Source organism: Asterias amurensis, chromosome 16 (assembly GCF_032118995.1).
Source record: "Asterias amurensis chromosome 16, ASM3211899v1".
Taxonomy (NCBI): domain Eukaryota; kingdom Metazoa; phylum Echinodermata; class Asteroidea; order Forcipulatida; family Asteriidae; genus Asterias; species Asterias amurensis.
Genome location: NC_092663.1, coordinates 11,804,475 through 11,823,103, shown reverse-complemented (window position 1 = coordinate 11,823,103; position 18,629 = coordinate 11,804,475). Strand labels below are relative to the sequence as shown.

Here is an 18,629-nt window from a genome sequence, read left to right as displayed (position 1 = left end):
GTAAATAGAAAAGTGACATGACAAGTAAGGTAATGAGGAGTAAAAAAGCCGGTTCATACTTCCTGCCATTGCGAATGCGAAGCGAATTTGACGTGAATTTGACGTCACACCCTCCTTTCGCAGCGATTATCGCAAGGGAGTAGAGCAGAGTTCAACTGCTGCGAATTGTTCGTTGCAAATTTGTGACGTCAGGATTCGCCTTCGCATTCGCATTCGCAGGAAGTATGAACCTGGGCTTAATAAGACAAACAAGAAATGATACAATTACAAACAAAATGGAAAACATGGCGGGCAAGGATCTGGTCCTTGTGAGGTACAAGTACAAACAGTCTATATACGCATTATATAAAAATGCACAGTTCATTATTATTATTTCATTCAAAGCGATACCGAGTGTACAAATTCAAGAAGCTTTACATCATCACATTATTTAGAAATCGAAGTACATACATTTCTAGAAATATTGCAAGAATAGAAAACAACTTTTATCGAACATAATTACGTATTAGCGGATGTTTAAAGTACAAAGCTTTACCCCCCCCCCCAAAAAAAAAAAAACCAATAATAACAAGATTGTAAGTTAGAGATCCCATTGATATTATGCATGCGTAAGTTAGAAGCAATCGAACTCCCGCCTTCAGTATTTCAGTAAAAGTCTAATTTTTTTCTAGCCTTTTCGAAATACAATTTAGTGTTCACGAGGTTGGTTTTTGATACCCCTATTAACCTTCTCAGCGAGCAGCAATCAGTGACGCTAGTGGGCAGCAGACTACCAGGTAAATCCATTGTTCTGGGGTTATGTGTGCTTGCTCAGAATAAAGTAAACGACGGAAATTTACCTGTCTGCTGCCACCTACCATTTCAAAGTCTCCCGCTTTAACCCGGATCAGATAAAAACACAAAAACGTTATAAGATTTTCGCCAAACCCTGTTGAAAACGGATCAGTGAGTTATAGGAATAACACAAAACAACGTCTTCTTTGGAAAATTGAAAAAGAGCAGTCGAGTCCACCCAACGAAGCAAGTAGTTTTTTTTTTTTTACATACTTATACTTAGTTTATGGTCCTTTCAGGAAATAATGTTTATACATATTAAAGGGGAGAAGGTGTATGCCTTCCCTTTAAATGAAAGCATAACTTTGACTTTTGAACCGTTCGATTGTTTTAGTACAAATAAATATAGATGTATACAATAAAACTAACCTTTGTATAATTTCATTTCAAAAGATAGCGTTTTTGAAATATCGCAGAAAATCCAGAGCGGTTATGAACACACACTCTTCAAATTAATAACAATACAAAACCTTTCATTAGAAGCTTACATGCACAGCAACGTTTCATGGTTCAAAGCATTTTAAGAAACATTTCCCTTTGACGTAATGGTTATTTAGAAGATAACAAACTTATGCCCCAATATTTGAATCTGATGAGAACGCTTCTCAGACTGTATTGGTAATTACTCAAAATAACTATTATCATAAAACCTTTTTTGATGACGAGTAATGGGGAGAGGTTGATAGTAAAAACATTGTGAGAAACAGCTCCCTCTGAAGTGACGTAGTTTTCGAGAAAGAAGTAATTTCCACGACTTTGATTTCGAGACCTCATGATTTAGTTGAGGTCTTCCATTAGCCTGTCGGTGCGGGGACCGCCCTTGATTGTCTTCCATTATTTTGCATAGGTTGGGTTGACAAAAGTCGACGTAGAGGGCTTGAAGATTGGATTTTGAGTCTGTAGGATAAATATTGACACCAACTGAAATAATTTGTGAAAACATTATAGCTAGCTGGTGCAAAATGCCTTGCCTGAAGGACCTGCAGAATAAAAAAGATTTGTTTCTTTCCGTGTTTCAAAGCAAGTAGGTTTTGTTGTCACTGCAACGGGTGACTTTGGGGACGCTATGTGGCAGCACACGCAACAGGTAAATACAACGTTCTTAGTTATGTGCGTGGTGCATACCAACGTAAACAGCAGATTACCTGACAAGTCTGCTGCCACCAAGCGTTCAAATGTCTCCCATTGACCTCCCATGCTATGGCCTCATTTGCTTTATCAAGACTCAGAAAAGATCCAAGCTGCCTAAAATTGATGGGTAGCTCAAATTTAAAGTCACCTGGAAGTGGTATTTTTTTCAAATAAAGCTTTTGTCACTAATATATGTGTTTCGATGAGTGGAATGTGAATAAACAGCTAAGGTTTAGAAAATCAGTTCTTATGTTATTTACAAATTTAAGAGTAGACCCCGACCCGAGAGGGCGCTGTTCGTGACGTCAATCGAGGCAGACTTTGCCTGTATAATGCTTAGAGTACACACAACTGCAAAGTACATGTCGGACCAAGTCGTGAGTTTGTACGTTTAAAAAAAAAAAAAAAAAGTTTTTTTCCGGCAATGCCAACCAGGTGTATTGCTACTGAATGCAGAAAAACACTTTTTGAAATGTACCAACTCACGACTTGGACGTACATGTACTTTGCACGTGTGTTTACTATACGCATTGCAGGCAAAGTCTGCCTCGATTGACGTCACAAAAGGGGTAGGCGGAATCAGCCCCCCAAACAACTTTATGTATTTTTTAAACATATTAATCGTGACAAACAATTACTAAAAGAAAATTGTTTTATTGTTCGTAAGCATATACTCTTATGTTTGAAGAAAATAAATTCTATTTCCAGGTGACTTAACTGGCTTTTTTTCTTGACTGGTTAACAATCATAGAAAACTGAAAATATTGGCTTATTTGACTTTGTGATGATAACTACCTCAGCCCAGACTGCCGATTGTTGCTCTTCTTAAACCGTGCATACTCTCTCTTGTCGTGCAGATGCGTAGCGAGTCTCAACAGGATAAGGAGAATTATCCCTATGGAGAATCGATTGGCTCCCCACGATGCTGAGAACGAGGATGAGAATGTCCACTGACGTAGGCTCTACACAATAGGTGTTTTACCGTCCCCGCCCCCGTTAGGATCACACTCTGTACATGTATAGAATTTGAGACATTGCATTGTGAGGTATCAATATTACTTGGTTTGCGGTAACACCACGTGTGTATATACGCCAGGAGACTGCTGTTGCGGTTGACGACTTAAGAGCAAGCTAGTCGAAACGTTGAGACCAATTTGAGAACTCACTGCGCGGTAGTGCAGTTAATAACGATCCTATAAAATTAGCTACAGAAGTAGTCCCGGCCAATGTTGTATACCTTCCGCCCAGGTAATAGTTAAAAAGCAGGACAGTTCTATTCAGAACTGAGAAGTCTCCCGAACAATCTACTCGTGTCGTAGAATATAGAAAGACAGTTCTCTAAAGAACAACATCTACCTGGCAAATATATACACACACAGTGTTTCATACCGCAAACCAAAAATATACCAGTACATGATAAAACAGAAATCCTCAAAATGGCCCTCGAGAAGTATCGTGGGAAATTATTAATTTGACGAAAGCGTGCGCACTTTAGGTCATTAGACTATCAGTATCAATGGGTTTTAGAACCTCTGTACTTGGTATTGGACCGATGCTTTAATAACTTCCTGTGTTAAAAAAGACAGAATATTGCCCAAGAGGAAAATAATAAAAATTTTTTTGTTCTGTCCTATATGTGATAATCACTATGCTCCTGTGCAAAAGTCCTGCAAAAGGAAAACCCCACAAGCACACTATTCGAGTGGAATTCAAGTTCATACCCCCCCCCCCCACATTCTATAAATGGCCACAAGACCACCGAGCCTGCACAGTGACGTCAAACCTGCTACACTTTCCACGTTCTCTCTCTTGAGTGAAACGGGATTAGAATAGAATCTGCAAAAAAACAAAACATTTCCCGCTTTACACTCGTTCCAGCCCCGTCCTTACCTCTTGGTTGGTCTTGTAGGTGAACCAACACAGTACCATTGTCCAGGGTCTCGTAAACAAAATTGTAGGATGTTGAACAGTTGGTGAAGCCACCGGGAAACACGCATAGATTTGACACATTCGCTGCATGGTGGAAGACAAAGTAGTCAAGCGAATAATGTCAATCGAATCACCTCCAAACATGTAAGCAAACGGTTAAATCTGTCCCCCGAATATTCTGTCCGACATTTTGAAAAATTGACCAGGCTGAAGGAAGTTGATTTGAAAGAGGGCGCTAACAGAAGAAGTTTGTACACTTTTAGAATCTCCTTAGTAGGGGGGTCATCAAGCCACGCTGGTGTCCTGAAATCTGTCCTTCAAAGATTCTGTCCCACCATTAGAAATAAACGTGGGCTGAAGGACGTTGATTTGAAAGAGGACACTATTATCACAGTAAGTCAACGCCGTGTGGGGGACATTAGGTTTGGGGTTATGGTTAAGGTTAGGATAAAGGGTTACAGGGTTACAAAGGGTTAGTACACAGTCTCCCGGGGACAGAGTCTCCTGCCACACCGGTCATTCTCTTAAACACATTTTACGCTATACCTAGTCTTGGCCCAAGACGATGGTGCTTGATTCTGGATAGTGTACTACGCGCGGTTGAATCGCCAAAGCGCGCCCGCCACGGTATGATTTAGTTACGTGGACGGCTCGAAATCTAGACTACACTCTGCAAGCTACCATCACAGAAAACAATGAAAAAGTTAACACAGCGCTGCAGGATTGCCAAGACGATGGTAGCTTGCAGAGTGTAGTCTAGATTTCGAGCCGTCCACGTAACTAAATCATACCGTGGCGGGCGCGCTTTGGCGATTCAACCGCGCGTAGTACACTATCCAGAATCAAGCACCATCGTCTTGGGCCAAGACTACGCTATACCTGGCTTACCATTGGGCAGCATGCTGTCAATGACAACGGTCACCGTGCACTTGTCGCATTCCTCCGGCGAGATGACATCGCTACCGAAGATTTTACACTCCACACAGAGGCGGTAAGAAGAACATTTACCGATGCAGGTCTGGGGGAAATCAGTGGAAAAAAAACATGGATCAATATGACGTTGCCGTGTGCCACTTTTGAGTCTCTAGGTGGCAGCAGACATCGGGTAAATTGCAAACAATTGGTTATAAAAAACAAACCAAAAAGAGTTGCTTGCGAACGAAAGCATTTTGATTAGATTCAATCTGCAACTCGCTGATATGATAGTTTATACCCGGCCCTATTCGCCTCCTGAAAAAACTTTCTGTCTAAAATGCAAGAAAAGATTATCTGATGTACAAACTTCCAAATCACTACTGCGCCCTCTCCCGCCATGACGATAAGAACTGAATGTAAATGACGTGTACAAAACATGTACCAATTTTTGTTAATTTCACTCAAACGGTACCACACATCATATTAAATAAATTTTCATATAGCTTGGTTTGACGGAGTTTTAATTGAAATCTAGAAGTGAATTTACTTTACTACTGAAAGTGAAGTTTACTTACACTTCTAATAAAGTTTTAAAACTTGTTCACAGAATTTTTTTTTTTTCCTGCAGTGGACTCACCTTGCATGTTTCACACGTGGAACCTTTAAATGGCGAGTTTGCATCGCATTTGCAGCGGTTGCATTCACACACCCCGTTGGCGTTACACATCAGCTGCAAACAAATTCAGGTAAACGGTCACTGCATTAGAATCCAGTTATGGCGTTAACAGCGATCCTTGTTTGACAACAAGCTTTGGGCTGGGATGTTTTTGTCGACGACACATTATCAAAACGTCGTACGACTAAAATGGACTGTTCTCACTGTCAGAAGAACCAGTGTCTGTTTAAAGGCATTGGACCTTTTCGGTACAGAAAAAAAAAAGTTCACAGATTTACAAATAATTTACAGGGTTTACAGAAGGTAATGGTGAAAGACTTCTCTTGAAATACTAGTCCATGAAATGCTTTACTTTTTTAGAAAACGGTAAAACAATATAAATTCTCGTTAGCGAGAATTACGGATTTATTTTAAACACATGTCATGACACGGCGAAACGCGCGGAAACAAGAGTGGGTTTTCCCGTTATTTTCTCCCGACTCCGATGACCGATTGAGCCTAAATTTTCACAGGTTTGTCGTTTTATATATAAGTTGTGATACATGAAGTGTGGGACTTGGACAATACTGTTTACCGAATTGATAATGGCTTTAAGTCATGCATTGATGCCTTTTTCTGTTTTTTGGGTAAACATGTTGCCTTAGAAACAACAGTAAAATTGTCGTTTAATTCCATGACAATATCCCATAGCATAGGTCAGCCATTGTAATGTACCTTTATTCAAGAATAAAAATGACTTAGATTTGTAAATCTAAGCTTCCTATAAGCCATGGGATTAAGAACGTACCCCGTTTGAAGCCACACATCCAGCGGTTGACATGGAGCAGTCGCATGCGTCACCACTGAAGCCTGGTTTGCATTTACAAACACTGCGTTTGCTCCTTTCATCGCATACACACTGGCCTCTGTCTGGCCCTGTGAATACAGATTAAAACATAACAGAGGACTTGAATGCAAAATTCACAAAGTACGCATTTCTTTTTAAAGGACATTTAACTAGAAAATTAATACACCTGACAATGGCAGATTCGTTTTTAGTTTACGATCGCTTTTAAAAACTACAACTTAAAGGAAAAAACATCCTCGATTTACCTCCACATAGTTGCCCTTTGTATCGTTCACATGAAAAGTTATCACACTCACAGAACCGTCCAGATATCACCTCTTTCTTGTCCTAAAAGTTTGAGAACGAAGACTTCTTTTTATTATTGTGGAAAATTCTGTAACTACATTCTGCCCAGTTACCTCGACTTAATTTCATGAATGTTTAACTTGAGGTTTTAGGCCCTATGTGGTAATGATTAGATTAGGCCTTTTATAGTTTAATCTTGGGGTAGGCCTACGCCATACTTTTAACGATTCCTTGGAGAAGTTGTGGCAATGAGCGTTTGTAACATTATAGAAACGTGACAGGGTCCATGCTAATAAGGCTAGGACCTGGCTCTGGCTCAGGATTTGGCTTAGGCTGCGTCTTATGCAGTGTCTGCCATTTTACAAATCCTGCTGCTTCAAAAGCCACACGAGGTTAATACGTGACACAATCAGTTCCTCAAAACAGATGTGAAAATGAAGTAAGTGCAAGCAGGGCTTGTAAACAAATTGTGAACAAGAAAACTAGCGAATTCGTTTCAAAGGATGAAATAAAAAGGACGACATACCTGTCTTTCAAAGCAAGCACATTCCCCGCATATACATTCACCTCGTCCAGAACACGCAATGGACGAGTTACTGCTCCTATTGATGGAGAGAAAACAAATAAAAGTAAACTAGACATTGCGTGCAAATTTGAGACGTTGCGACGCTAGGTGGCAGCAGACTAACATGGTAAATATCAACGTTCATTCATAGTTCCGAGCATGCGCATTTTCCCAAAATTCGGAAAAGCAATGTTATGGTTAAACCTTGCTCCATGACACAACTGTCTTGACAATAATTCGAACAAGGCCAATCTTGTGAAACATGTGATAGATGGTTTGGCTTCTCGATTTGTAACGGTCACAGCACGTTGATACATTAATACTGTTGAAGACACTGGACATTATTGGTAATTTATTGTCATAGACCAGTCTTCTCACTTGGTGTTTCTCAACATATGCATAAAATAACAAACCTGTGAAATTTTGAGCTCAATTGGTCGTCGAAGTTGCGAGATAACTATGAAAGATGCTTGATTTCGAAACCTCAAAATCTAATACTGAGGTCTCGAAATCAAATTCGTGGAAAATTACTTCTTTCTAGAAAACTACGTTACTTCAGAGGGAGCCGTTTCTCACATGGACTCCATGGTTACTATCAACCTCTCCCCATTACTTGTTACCAAGTAGTGTTTTATGCTAATATTTATTTTGAGTAACTACCAATAGTGTCCACTGCCTTTAATGCAAGTATTTCACTTCTCTTTGCTTCTTTTTCAAACGCTTCCCGTAAATGTTACGATAAATGTTTCAATAAACGTCAAAATGTTTATCCTTACGCTCTACACGATGCCACGTTCTCATACTTGTCTCTGAATGATACCTCAGTGTCTTCACCGCTGCTACACTCACAGAGTTTACCGTAACGTCCTGCGTCACACACGCACTGCCCGCAAGACATAGTACCGTTTCCATTGGAACAAAAGTCGCTGTTGGAAATCTGTGCAAGCAAAACACATAAATATAAAGAACAAAAAAATAAAAACCTCAAACCCTCGAAACATCAAACAATGACACATCTTCGGAATGTCAGGTGTGTCCTTTGATACTCTGTTCTCACTTTCGATGTACTCAAATCATGCATTGCGCAAGCTATGTTGGACTTTTTGGAACTAGGTGGCAGCAGACTTACCAGGTAAATGCATTGTTCTTGGTTATGTACGCAGGCTCAGAACAACCTTGTAAATATATGCTGCCACCTAGCGTTCCAAAGTCTCCCATTGACACAGTGCTTTGGACTTAATTCATAATTGTATGCCAGACACTGCACTAACAATCGTTTGTTGAGTTGTGCGACATTTAGTCTTGGCCCAAGACTATGGTGCTTGATTCTGGATAGTGTACTACGCGCGGTTGAATCGCCAAAGCGCGCCCGCCACGGTATGATTTAGTTACGTGGACGGCTTGAAATCTAGACTACACTGGTAGCTTGCAGAATGTAGTCTAGATTTCAAGCCGTCCACGTAACTAAATCATACCGTGGCGGGCGCGCTTTAGCGATTCAACCGCGCATAGTACACTATCCAGAATCAAGCACCTATATAGTCTTGGGCCAAGACTATGCGACATTCAGCCGAGAAAAAGTATTTACAGAACAAGAACACTCAGAAAGTGATTGGTCTCAAACCAAAACATTTGAAGTTTTCGGGTTTAAAAAAAAATGCACATATTAACAAAAAAGACTGTGCCTTAGGTGTAAACAGCATTCTGGATTTAACTTTCAAGGTGTATAGACAAAAAATCTTACCGACAGATCTTCACATTCACAGCTGCATATCACTTCTACTGAGATCTCTAAAGCTTCCTCAAAACCAAACGGTCCGATGTTGAAACTACATTTAATATACATAAAATATTAGGAGAATGTTAGTAGTTGGCTTAATTAAGCCTTGTATCGTAACTATAACGGCTTCCATCTATGAATGAAAGGTTGAAACTGGATCAAAATCGTTTCCTTTGAAGGATCTATAATTTCACAAAGCTAAGAAGGGAAAAACTTGAGTACCATAGCTATACCCCGACATGATGCAGTGATCAATAAAGTTATACTTTGTTTTTAACCTCACAACGGTGTATACGGGACTGTATACTCAGTACTTTCCCGAGTTCTGAGAAAAAAAGAAATCCACAGGCAAATTACGTGGGTAGGATTCAAGCCACGACCACTGCTTTGCTAGAGCACTAAGTTTGCTCTTGAATGTGGGGTTTGTTTGTTTGTTCGAATCCCTGTAAAGTGAACCTGTTGATTTTTTTTTTGCAGGAGTCGGACAGCTGCGCAGCTAGTGCATATCACCCATGCTGGTTGTCAGAGATAACCCAGTGGGAGACTGCTGTCACCTGTAGCGTCAAAAAGTTCAAAATTTAACCCTCTTTATCGAAGTCTGATGAGCAAAAAAGCAGTGATTGGTTCGGTCCATCTTGACTACATGACACATTTAGTGAACTTCGGAAGATTAATGAGGAGTGTTGCGTGGCTGGTTGGGGGACTTCATATCCGGAACTATCTCAAGAATCCACATTGGATGTTGTTTACCTTTGCTCAGTATTGTCATGGCAACTGGTAGCCTCCACCGTGACGTCAAAGCTGACAACCTCACCTAGCTTGAGACCAAGGCACACTTTGGACCCGGGGTTTGGCGCCTCGTTCAGACAGCGAGACGCGTAGGTAACGGCTAGGTTTTCCGGAGCATTGTCGGAGATTTGAACCTTTGAGGTGATTTTCTGAAAAATAACAAAAGTCCATCAAATAATAGTGGGTTTAATGATTCGTTTAAAACCGTTTGTTATGAAATGCGATTGGTTGGATAGATAATTTAAAAGTAGAATATAATGATCCACACAAACATGCCTCGAAATTGCTCGGTTTTCCTTTTACGTTGGAAAGAAATACGGTTTAAAGTTCGCAACGTTAAAGGAAAACCGTGCAATTTAGAGTGATACTTTTGAGGATCATTATATTCTACCTTGAATATACATAATACGGCTTCAAACGCTTCTCAAAGACCAACTCGACCGATCTATAAGGCAACGTGTTTCTTTAAGCATGATGTCACAACATGTGATACGACATTGATACATTATCAATACAAAACAAACAAACTAAATGGTAAAAGCTACAATTGATTCTTTTTGAAACTCACAGCGTAATTTTCCTTGATCAAGTCAACCACGTTAGACGAGTCAGAGGCCAAGACACCAACCGTTGATCCCTCGATGAAACTTGCGAGTTCCTGAAAAGTCAGTTCAAAAAAATCATTGAACGATAACAAAAATTTATATTCTCACCACCTGGGCCCAATTTCATGGCTCTGCTTACCGCCAAATTTTGCGGTTACGATTACGATTCCCCGCTTACGTGCAAGCGCCGAATTTCTTTTTTGCGCTAGCCTTGTAAGCGTAGAATGCCTAGTAACGTGAAGTACGCACGCGCAGAAGCCAAAATTCGGCGCTAACTCGTGAAATACGCTTGCCGTAAGCACAGAATTCCCTGCTTCCGTAAGCGTCGATTCTGTGCTTACGGTAAGCAGAGCCATAAAATTGGGCCCTGGTCAACAGGACCCTCAAAGACCATACTACAAGGCACAGTCCCTGGGAAAAGAAAACAAGGAAGGCAAAGGAAACGATGGGAAAACAACATACAGGAGAGGACTGGCTTGACATTCAGCACCTCGCAGAGATTAGCGGAGGACCGCATTGGATGGCGCACAATCGTCAATAAGTCACCTGTGGTGCCCCTATACTACGACCTTCAACAAGGTTACGGGATTAGGTACAAGTAAGTAAGTATATCATATTCTGAAAGTATATTTTCAAATGAAATCAAATCAATCAACATATATTTCCATACAAACACAATATACAAATACAAACAATAGGATTTTACAAGACTGAAAACTGTATGGAGGCATGGCCCATTAAAGCAAAGCTTGTAGGCTGGGATGCCTTTACATAACAATTGAAAGTAATATCAAGATCATTGAAATTATAAAACATGGCGTAACTAGAATTGAAACATGACATATTTGTACTGGGTGCGATCTGCCACCCGGTAATTCGAATAGCTTTGACGTCATTCCAGGGGCTCACCCGAGTCAGCCCCAAGTGCCCTGCTTGTGGAACGGGTCACTTTGGGCTGGCCCGAGATGCATGACGTCACCATCAGAGGGTGAGTGGGTGAGTGATCGAGAGTGAGTGAGGGGCTCACCCGAATGAACACCGCGGGGTCGACACTAAATCGAACGCCACCCATTATCTAGTTATTCCTTACACTTGAACGGGCACGGACCTCTACGCTGCAATATGGAACTTGCCTTATAAATGTGATGCTGGTCCTGTATTACCGCGAAAATAGGAATAACATTCTGCTCTCTCATGCGGAAGTTCAAATGTCCAACGGACGGATAATCCTTCAATGGAAAGAACACAATTAATTAAAAAGATTTTGAACAATGAATGACTTCAACAAATCAGATATAAAATCCACCAAAAAGGTTTTGAATTACGTTAAAGTTTCACTTCTTATGGCAAAGTCGACCTTTGTTTTTTTGAACAGTTCGATTGTTTTTTCCCATAAATGTAGATATAGGCCTAAACATACAATAAAACTGACCTGTGAATATTCTTAAAGGCAGTGGAAACTATATTGGTAATTACTCAAAATAATTATTAGCATAAAACCTTACTTGGCACATGGGCGTCAATCAGGTGTGGGACAGGGGGACATGTACCCCCCACCTTTTGGAGGGTGGGGGACACAATATCAAATGTCCCCCCCCCCCACCTTTTTGACCACCTTTATCATGAAGCCCAAGTTTTGCCCTGTGTAAGACGAAACCCGGTGTCCCTATATGGGCATTAATCCTGTGGGCAAAGGATGACACAATTTTTTGAAGGGTGGGGGACACTATATCAAATGTCCCCCTTAAAATTGGCCCTAGATTGCATCACAGAGCATCTAAAATGCAAAATTTCCCCGGGCCCTTAATCGAGCCCGCACCTCACGACGTAAAGGCTTCCCACACGCATGGGCCATCGTTGACAGATTTGCACCTCCCCCCTGAAAGAGTGGAAGGAACGTGAACCCCCACCCCATTTTCGAAGGGTGGGGGACACAGTATCAACTGTTCCCCGTGTCTTTTGACCACCTTTATCATGAAACTCATGTTTTGCACTGTGGAACTGTGGAGCACTGGAACACAATATTCCCATTGTTCTGTTTCGTTTGCCATTTGGCTGCTAAATGGCCTAAAGATTGCACCACAGAGCATCTAAAAATACAAAATTTTCCCGGGCCCTTAAGCGAGCCCGGACCCATGCCGTAAATGTTTCGCATTTGCGTGCTCACTCTTTGGCAGATTTGTCCCCTAAAATTCGTGTCATAGATCAACACCTGAACATGCTGTTAACCAAAAAGATTCTACTGCTGCTCACATTTTACAGATGTTCTGTTCCATTCTGTAAGCCTCTTATTGGCCTAAGATTGCACCACAGAGCATCTAGAATGCAAAATTTTTCCGGGCCCTTAAGCGGGCCCGGACCCATGCCGTAAGGTTTCACATTTACGTGCTCACTCTTTGACAGTATTCCCCCTAAAACTTGGTTCAAAGACCCGCACTTGAAGATGCTGTCAACCCAAAAGGTTCTACTGCTGCTCACATTTTACAGATGTTCTGTTCCATTCTGTAAGCCTCTTATTGGCCTAACGATTGCACCACAGAGCATCTAGAATGCACAATTTTACCGGGCCCTTAAGCGGGCCCGGACCCATGCCGTAAAGGTTTCGCACACGTGTGCTCACTCTCTCACAGATTTTCCCCCTAAAACCTGGTTCATAGATCCGCACTTGAAGATGCTGTTAACTCAAAAGGTTCTACTGCTGCTCACACTTTACAGATGTTCTGTGCCATTCTGTATGCCTCTTATTGGCCTAAGATTGCACCTCAGAGCATCTAGAATGCACAATTTTACCGGGCCCTTAAGCGGGCCCGGGCCCATGCCGTAAAGGTTTCACACTCGCGTGCTCACTCTCTCACAGATTTTTCCCCTAAAACAAGATTCATAGATCCGCACTTGAAGATGCTGTTAACTCAAAAGGTTCTACTGCTGCTCACATTTTACAGATGTTCTGTTCCATTCGGTATGCCTCTTATTGGCCTAAGATTGCACCTCAGAGCATCTAGAATGCAAAATTTTCTCGGGCCCTTAGGCCCGGACCCAAGGCTTCGCGTTCCGCTTTATAGTAGGCTCCATCTTTAATACCCACCAGGGATAAACTGCCGTCTGAGCATTAGAATGCAGAAACAAAATGGATATTACAAAGCTATAATTGAGTTGTTTTTTTAGGTACAATAACCATGATAGCAAAAATAGGTGCATCATAGCTTGAAATAGGCATTAAATCTGAGAGGGGGGAACATCACCCCTCAGACTCCATAGATTGCACCAGAGAGCATCTACGGACTAAAACATGCCCGGGGCCCTAAAGCGGGCTCCGGACCCCACGCCGTAAATGTTATGTCCCCCCCCCCCCCCCACCTTTCAAGACGGATTGACGCCCCTGACTTGGCAACGAGTAATAGGGAGAGGTTGATGGTATAAAAACATTGTGAGAAACGGCTTCCTCTGAAGTGACTAGTTTTCGGGAAAGAAGTAATTTTCCACGCATTTGATTTCGAGACCTCAAGAAAAGAGGTATCGAAATCAAGTATTTGAAAGCACACACCTTCATGCAACAAGGGCGTTTTTTTTTCTTTCATTAATATTTCGCAACTTCGACGACCGATTGAACTCAAATTTTTACAGATTTGTTATTTTATGCATATGTTGAGATACACCAAATGAGAAGACTATTCTTTGACAATTACCAATAGTGTCCAGTGTCTTCTTTAAAAAGTGGTCGAGTTTTGAGATATCGATCGAAGCCGATATGTCCGCTTAAGAAGAAAAATCGGTAACTGGAATAACAAATCTGACAGTGACCGTCTTTCAGATTCAAATTTTTGCCTCAAAGCGCTAAATACGAAGATATAAAAAGCAATTACCAAATTACAAAATAACAAAACAGAGCGTTTACGTAGAATACAAGTGCAAAATTATGTTCAAGACATTTTAACAAAAAAATGGACCAGCCATTGAAAATTCAATACAATTCTACATAAACAGTTAACATGAAATTATATTTCCTAACGTATCTATACTATTAAAAGCGTAACCCGCGCGCTCTTGGATTGAAATTAGATTGAATTCAGCACGTTTGTGTCTTTTCAGACGTCGGGTTGCAAGTCTACAAAACCCTGACCCAAACTCCCACTTACAAGTCATCTGATTGGAGGAAGTTTGGGCAGCGACCGTGTGTCAACCACTGGTCGATGTTGTTACCAGACTTCCTAGAAATCTTTCTGACAGGTGACTCATTGGACAGTGTTTCGCAGATGGTTTGCCCCTTGCCCGCCCACCTGCCATTCGATCCGCCCTTTTTGGTCGGGTTACTTTCGTGTTGTACTAAGCATGGTTCTGAGTCCGGATTGTTCATTCATTGCCGCGCAGGGTCGAAGAGGCTGGGTGCCAGGACGAATTTGCATTGAATGAATGAAGTAAATCACAGATTGATGTTTCGCAGGCGACCATGTGTTAACAATAATAACAAGTTCTTATATAGCGCATTTCACAATAAACTGTATCAATGCGCTTTACATTAGTCCCCTGGTCATTGGGCCAATAAACATCCGTTTAATCTTTCTCAGCTCCCATTAGGGAGTATACAGCCCCGAGCTGCCGTGGCGCTCCGAAAGCTTTTCATTCACAATATCAACCTCTACCCTCGCAGGTACCCATTTATACCCCTGGGTGAAGAGAAGCAATTATAGTAAAGTATCTTGCTCAAGGATACAAGTGTCACGACCGGGATTCGAACCCACACTCCGGTGAATTAGCACCAGAACTTGAATTCGATGCTCTTAACCACTCGGCCATGACACTCTACGACTGGTCGATGTTGTTACCAGACTTCATAGAAACCCTTCTGACAGGTGACTCATTTGTTGAAAATATTAAATTTAAATGGAGAATATTTATAAAAAAGCAGTCACTTCCAAACGGCATGAGAATTATGGACAAGGCGGATGGGATCAAACGGAAGCTTTATAATTTGGAAACATTGGGTAGGGCTATAGGTTAGGAGGAGCCTGAAAGGTGTCTATTCATAACATTTTGGGGTTGGGGGCTTACACAAATAAAGTAAGCAATTGAAATCGAGCCCAACCTCCTTACATTCTGGTCAGTGTATTGTGAGTGGTGTGTTGTCTGGTTTTGAGACAGGCCACCTGTTGCTTGGTGAAGGAGGTCGCCGTGGGACCACTTTAGGTTGAAAGTGGGTGGCGACCTCGGACTTACAATAAATCTTCATACAGAAATTGCACTATTGATGCAAAACGTATCTTGCTGTTTTTAAACTATGGACACTATTTTTATAGAACAAATTATTTACAAGAAGAGAGTGTATACATTCTGATTCTTTTTGCCAGTAAACTCAAATGAGTACATGAATACCGTTTTAGAATACAGTTTGTTCATAAAGGTATAGTGTTGCAGTTTCAGAGTTTACCCCATCACGGAAGTTTGTGAAACTTATACACGTAAAAAAGAACTTTGCATTTGGTCAAAAAAGTGGAGCAAAACGACATTAAGTTTCCTTTTGAATAAGTCCATTCACAAAATGGGTTAGAGCCGTGTGTCAAGGTCAGGTCTCAGAATGTACATTTTGCCTAATCCATTTTGTAGCCTACTTTAGCAATCGGCCCGTCGGGTTGGTTACTGGAGATAATGTTAACAAAAGAGCCCTCCGATGCGGCTGAATGGGGTACATTTTGAGGAGTTCGTCTATTACAAAATTGACCCAAATTGGACGTAACAAACCCTAAAAATAACTTCACATGCTTTCTGAAAGTGAAATAAATTAGAGAAAATTAAGGAGTGAGGACGAATTTACCGTTTTTATTTAGTTTGTACGATATAGGGTTCCAGAGATATAGGATGTATGGAGGTTTGTTCCTAGAGCAGCGTGAACATGAACGGTCAGAAATTGAGTCGTTAAAATTTCGCGAGATGCAATAGGACCAAAGTGACAATCAACAATACACTTATTGACGTTCACGTTCACGTTTAGTGCTCCCGTAACGCGCAGCCTATTGACCAGAAAATTTACAGGACCAATTCAGATGAGAATTAACTAAAAAGAGGCCTACGCTCTTACCGCTCCCACCCCCCGAAAAAAACAAACCCAAAACAGCGGTGGTAAAAAAAAAAAACAGTAGATAGATTAGATTTTTGGCACACAGCATGTTGAAAACTCACTTTATTTAGTGCTGTAACAACGCTAAGTATCGTGGGAGGTGACGCTCCATAAATCGCGATGAATAAGTAAAGGGTCCAAGATAGACTGGGTAAACTTAAAAAAAAAAAATAAACCCTCAAGGCAAATTGTGTTAATTTATGGCATACAAGTTTTTTAGGGGCAGTGAGGGGTGCTGAGCTCGAATTTGCTTTATGCCAAGCTCAAACATGTCCCATAATGCCTCAAAATCCCAAATCCAATATGGCCGCCACAGTGCGTGCAAGCTTTATGTAAACGGACAGCACCCACGCACCGCTGCACTGCCTTGTAACACCCTCTCACAGTTCGACTCGGCCGCGGCTCGGCAGTTCGTCGATTTATATGTAGTAGGCTGGTGCGATGCGGCAGAAAAACAACAGTGAGTACCGAGCAGAAAATGTCGTTTTTTGAAGATGTTTTTTAATTTCACTAAAAAAAAAAGAAAATGCAAGCATTATGAATGTATATTGAGTGTGTGTGCAAAGTTTTGGTAGTGTAGTACAAAAGAAACTTTAGTTATTGCTGGCTAACGGTCGTAAAACTTTCACCTATCAAGGCTGATTTGAAAAGCGTATAGCGTTAAGGAGGCCCAAAATATTAGACCCCTATAAGGCTCACGGGGGAGCCTTTAATAGTTTCTAAAGGTACGTCGTCTAACCCAAAACGAGGTGGGCGCAGCCACTGCAAGTAGTGGCGGACGTGCGCAATAGCTTCATTTTGGGTTAGAATGATGACACCATGCATAAATATTAAGAGCGGCGTATATCACCCTCACCCACATTACATTTCGAAATATTTGTGTAAAGGATTTTCATCATCTAGTGGGGTGCCGCGCTAAGCGCGGCATCCCACTAGTTCCCTTTAATTACACACTGTGCGGCCACTGAATCCGGATTGCCAGAGTTGTGAAATAGTTAGCCCTCATTGATTGCTGAGATTACTAAAAGTTAGACTGGTCCCCTGTTCTTATTCTCAATCTACATCGGTTTATGTTTACACATTATGTACGTTGGATTTGACTACGAATCTCACAACCATGATGAAGGCCATGTTAAACGATGCGAGGTCAAGATAGTGCGAGTGAGCTCAACGAAGGATCTCTGGCGTTATTCACGAGCCTGGAAGTGTGACGTCAGAAGTTCGGGCTAACCGAAAGTATATACATGCACTGACAATGGTAAAACCATTGATAACAACTTACAAAATCGTTGGCGTGACGTCAGAAGTTCGGGCTAAACGAAAGTATATACCACTGACAAATGGTAAAACCATTGATAACAACTTACAAAATCGTTGGCGTGACGTCAGAAGTTCGGGCTAACCGAAAGTATATACCACTGACAATGGTAAAACCATTGATAACAACTTACAAAATCGTTGGCGTGACGTCAGAAGTTCGGGCTAACCGAAAGTATATACCACTGACAAATGGTAAAACCATTGATAACAACTTACAAAATCGTTGGCCCTGTCGTTAAAGCCCGTCTCACTATTCAGGTGACATTCTCCATCATTTGGATTCACAATCCCTAGTAACTGAAAGACAAAATCAATCACAATGGTCAACAAATTCAGCCCGTTTTTACAGTTATTATTGTGTGTATATTAGCGAGGTTTATCTGCACGGTATATGAGAGCAAGTACTTGAACGTCAAAAAAATCGTGTTGTTTCTGGGTGACGTCGCCACTTTGGGCTTATTGCATGCTCGCGTATGACGTCTGCACGTACGTACCTGACGTGAAACAATGCTATTAACTGCACGTATGCTAAAAACGTGAGATTTTAACGACACAATCTTCTGACGTTCACGTTCACGCGGAACGTGCAGCTAAACCTCCCTATTACTTTTGTTGATTACGGGATAGAACATCGATGCAATCTGAGACTTCACGTGTTGGACACATTTTGAATAAAAACAAAACAATGAATTTGTGTTTAATTAATTTACAAATAGATAATAACAAATTTACCAATAATAATTAGTGTTCGATCGCTGTTGACGCAACGGTATTTTTTTTTAGAGTGGAATATTCCTGTGTTTATCTTGCAATACAATCAAACCAAAGAAAGCACCACTTA

At 41.2% G+C, this 18,629-nt stretch overlaps 1 pseudogene; it reads right to left on the bottom strand.

Annotated features, from left to right (window-relative positions):
- Nucleotides 1-359: 359 nt before the first annotated feature.
- LOC139949105 (integrin beta-1-like) overlaps nucleotides 360-18,629 on the bottom strand; it is a 39,032-nt pseudogene continuing 20,762 nt past the window's right edge.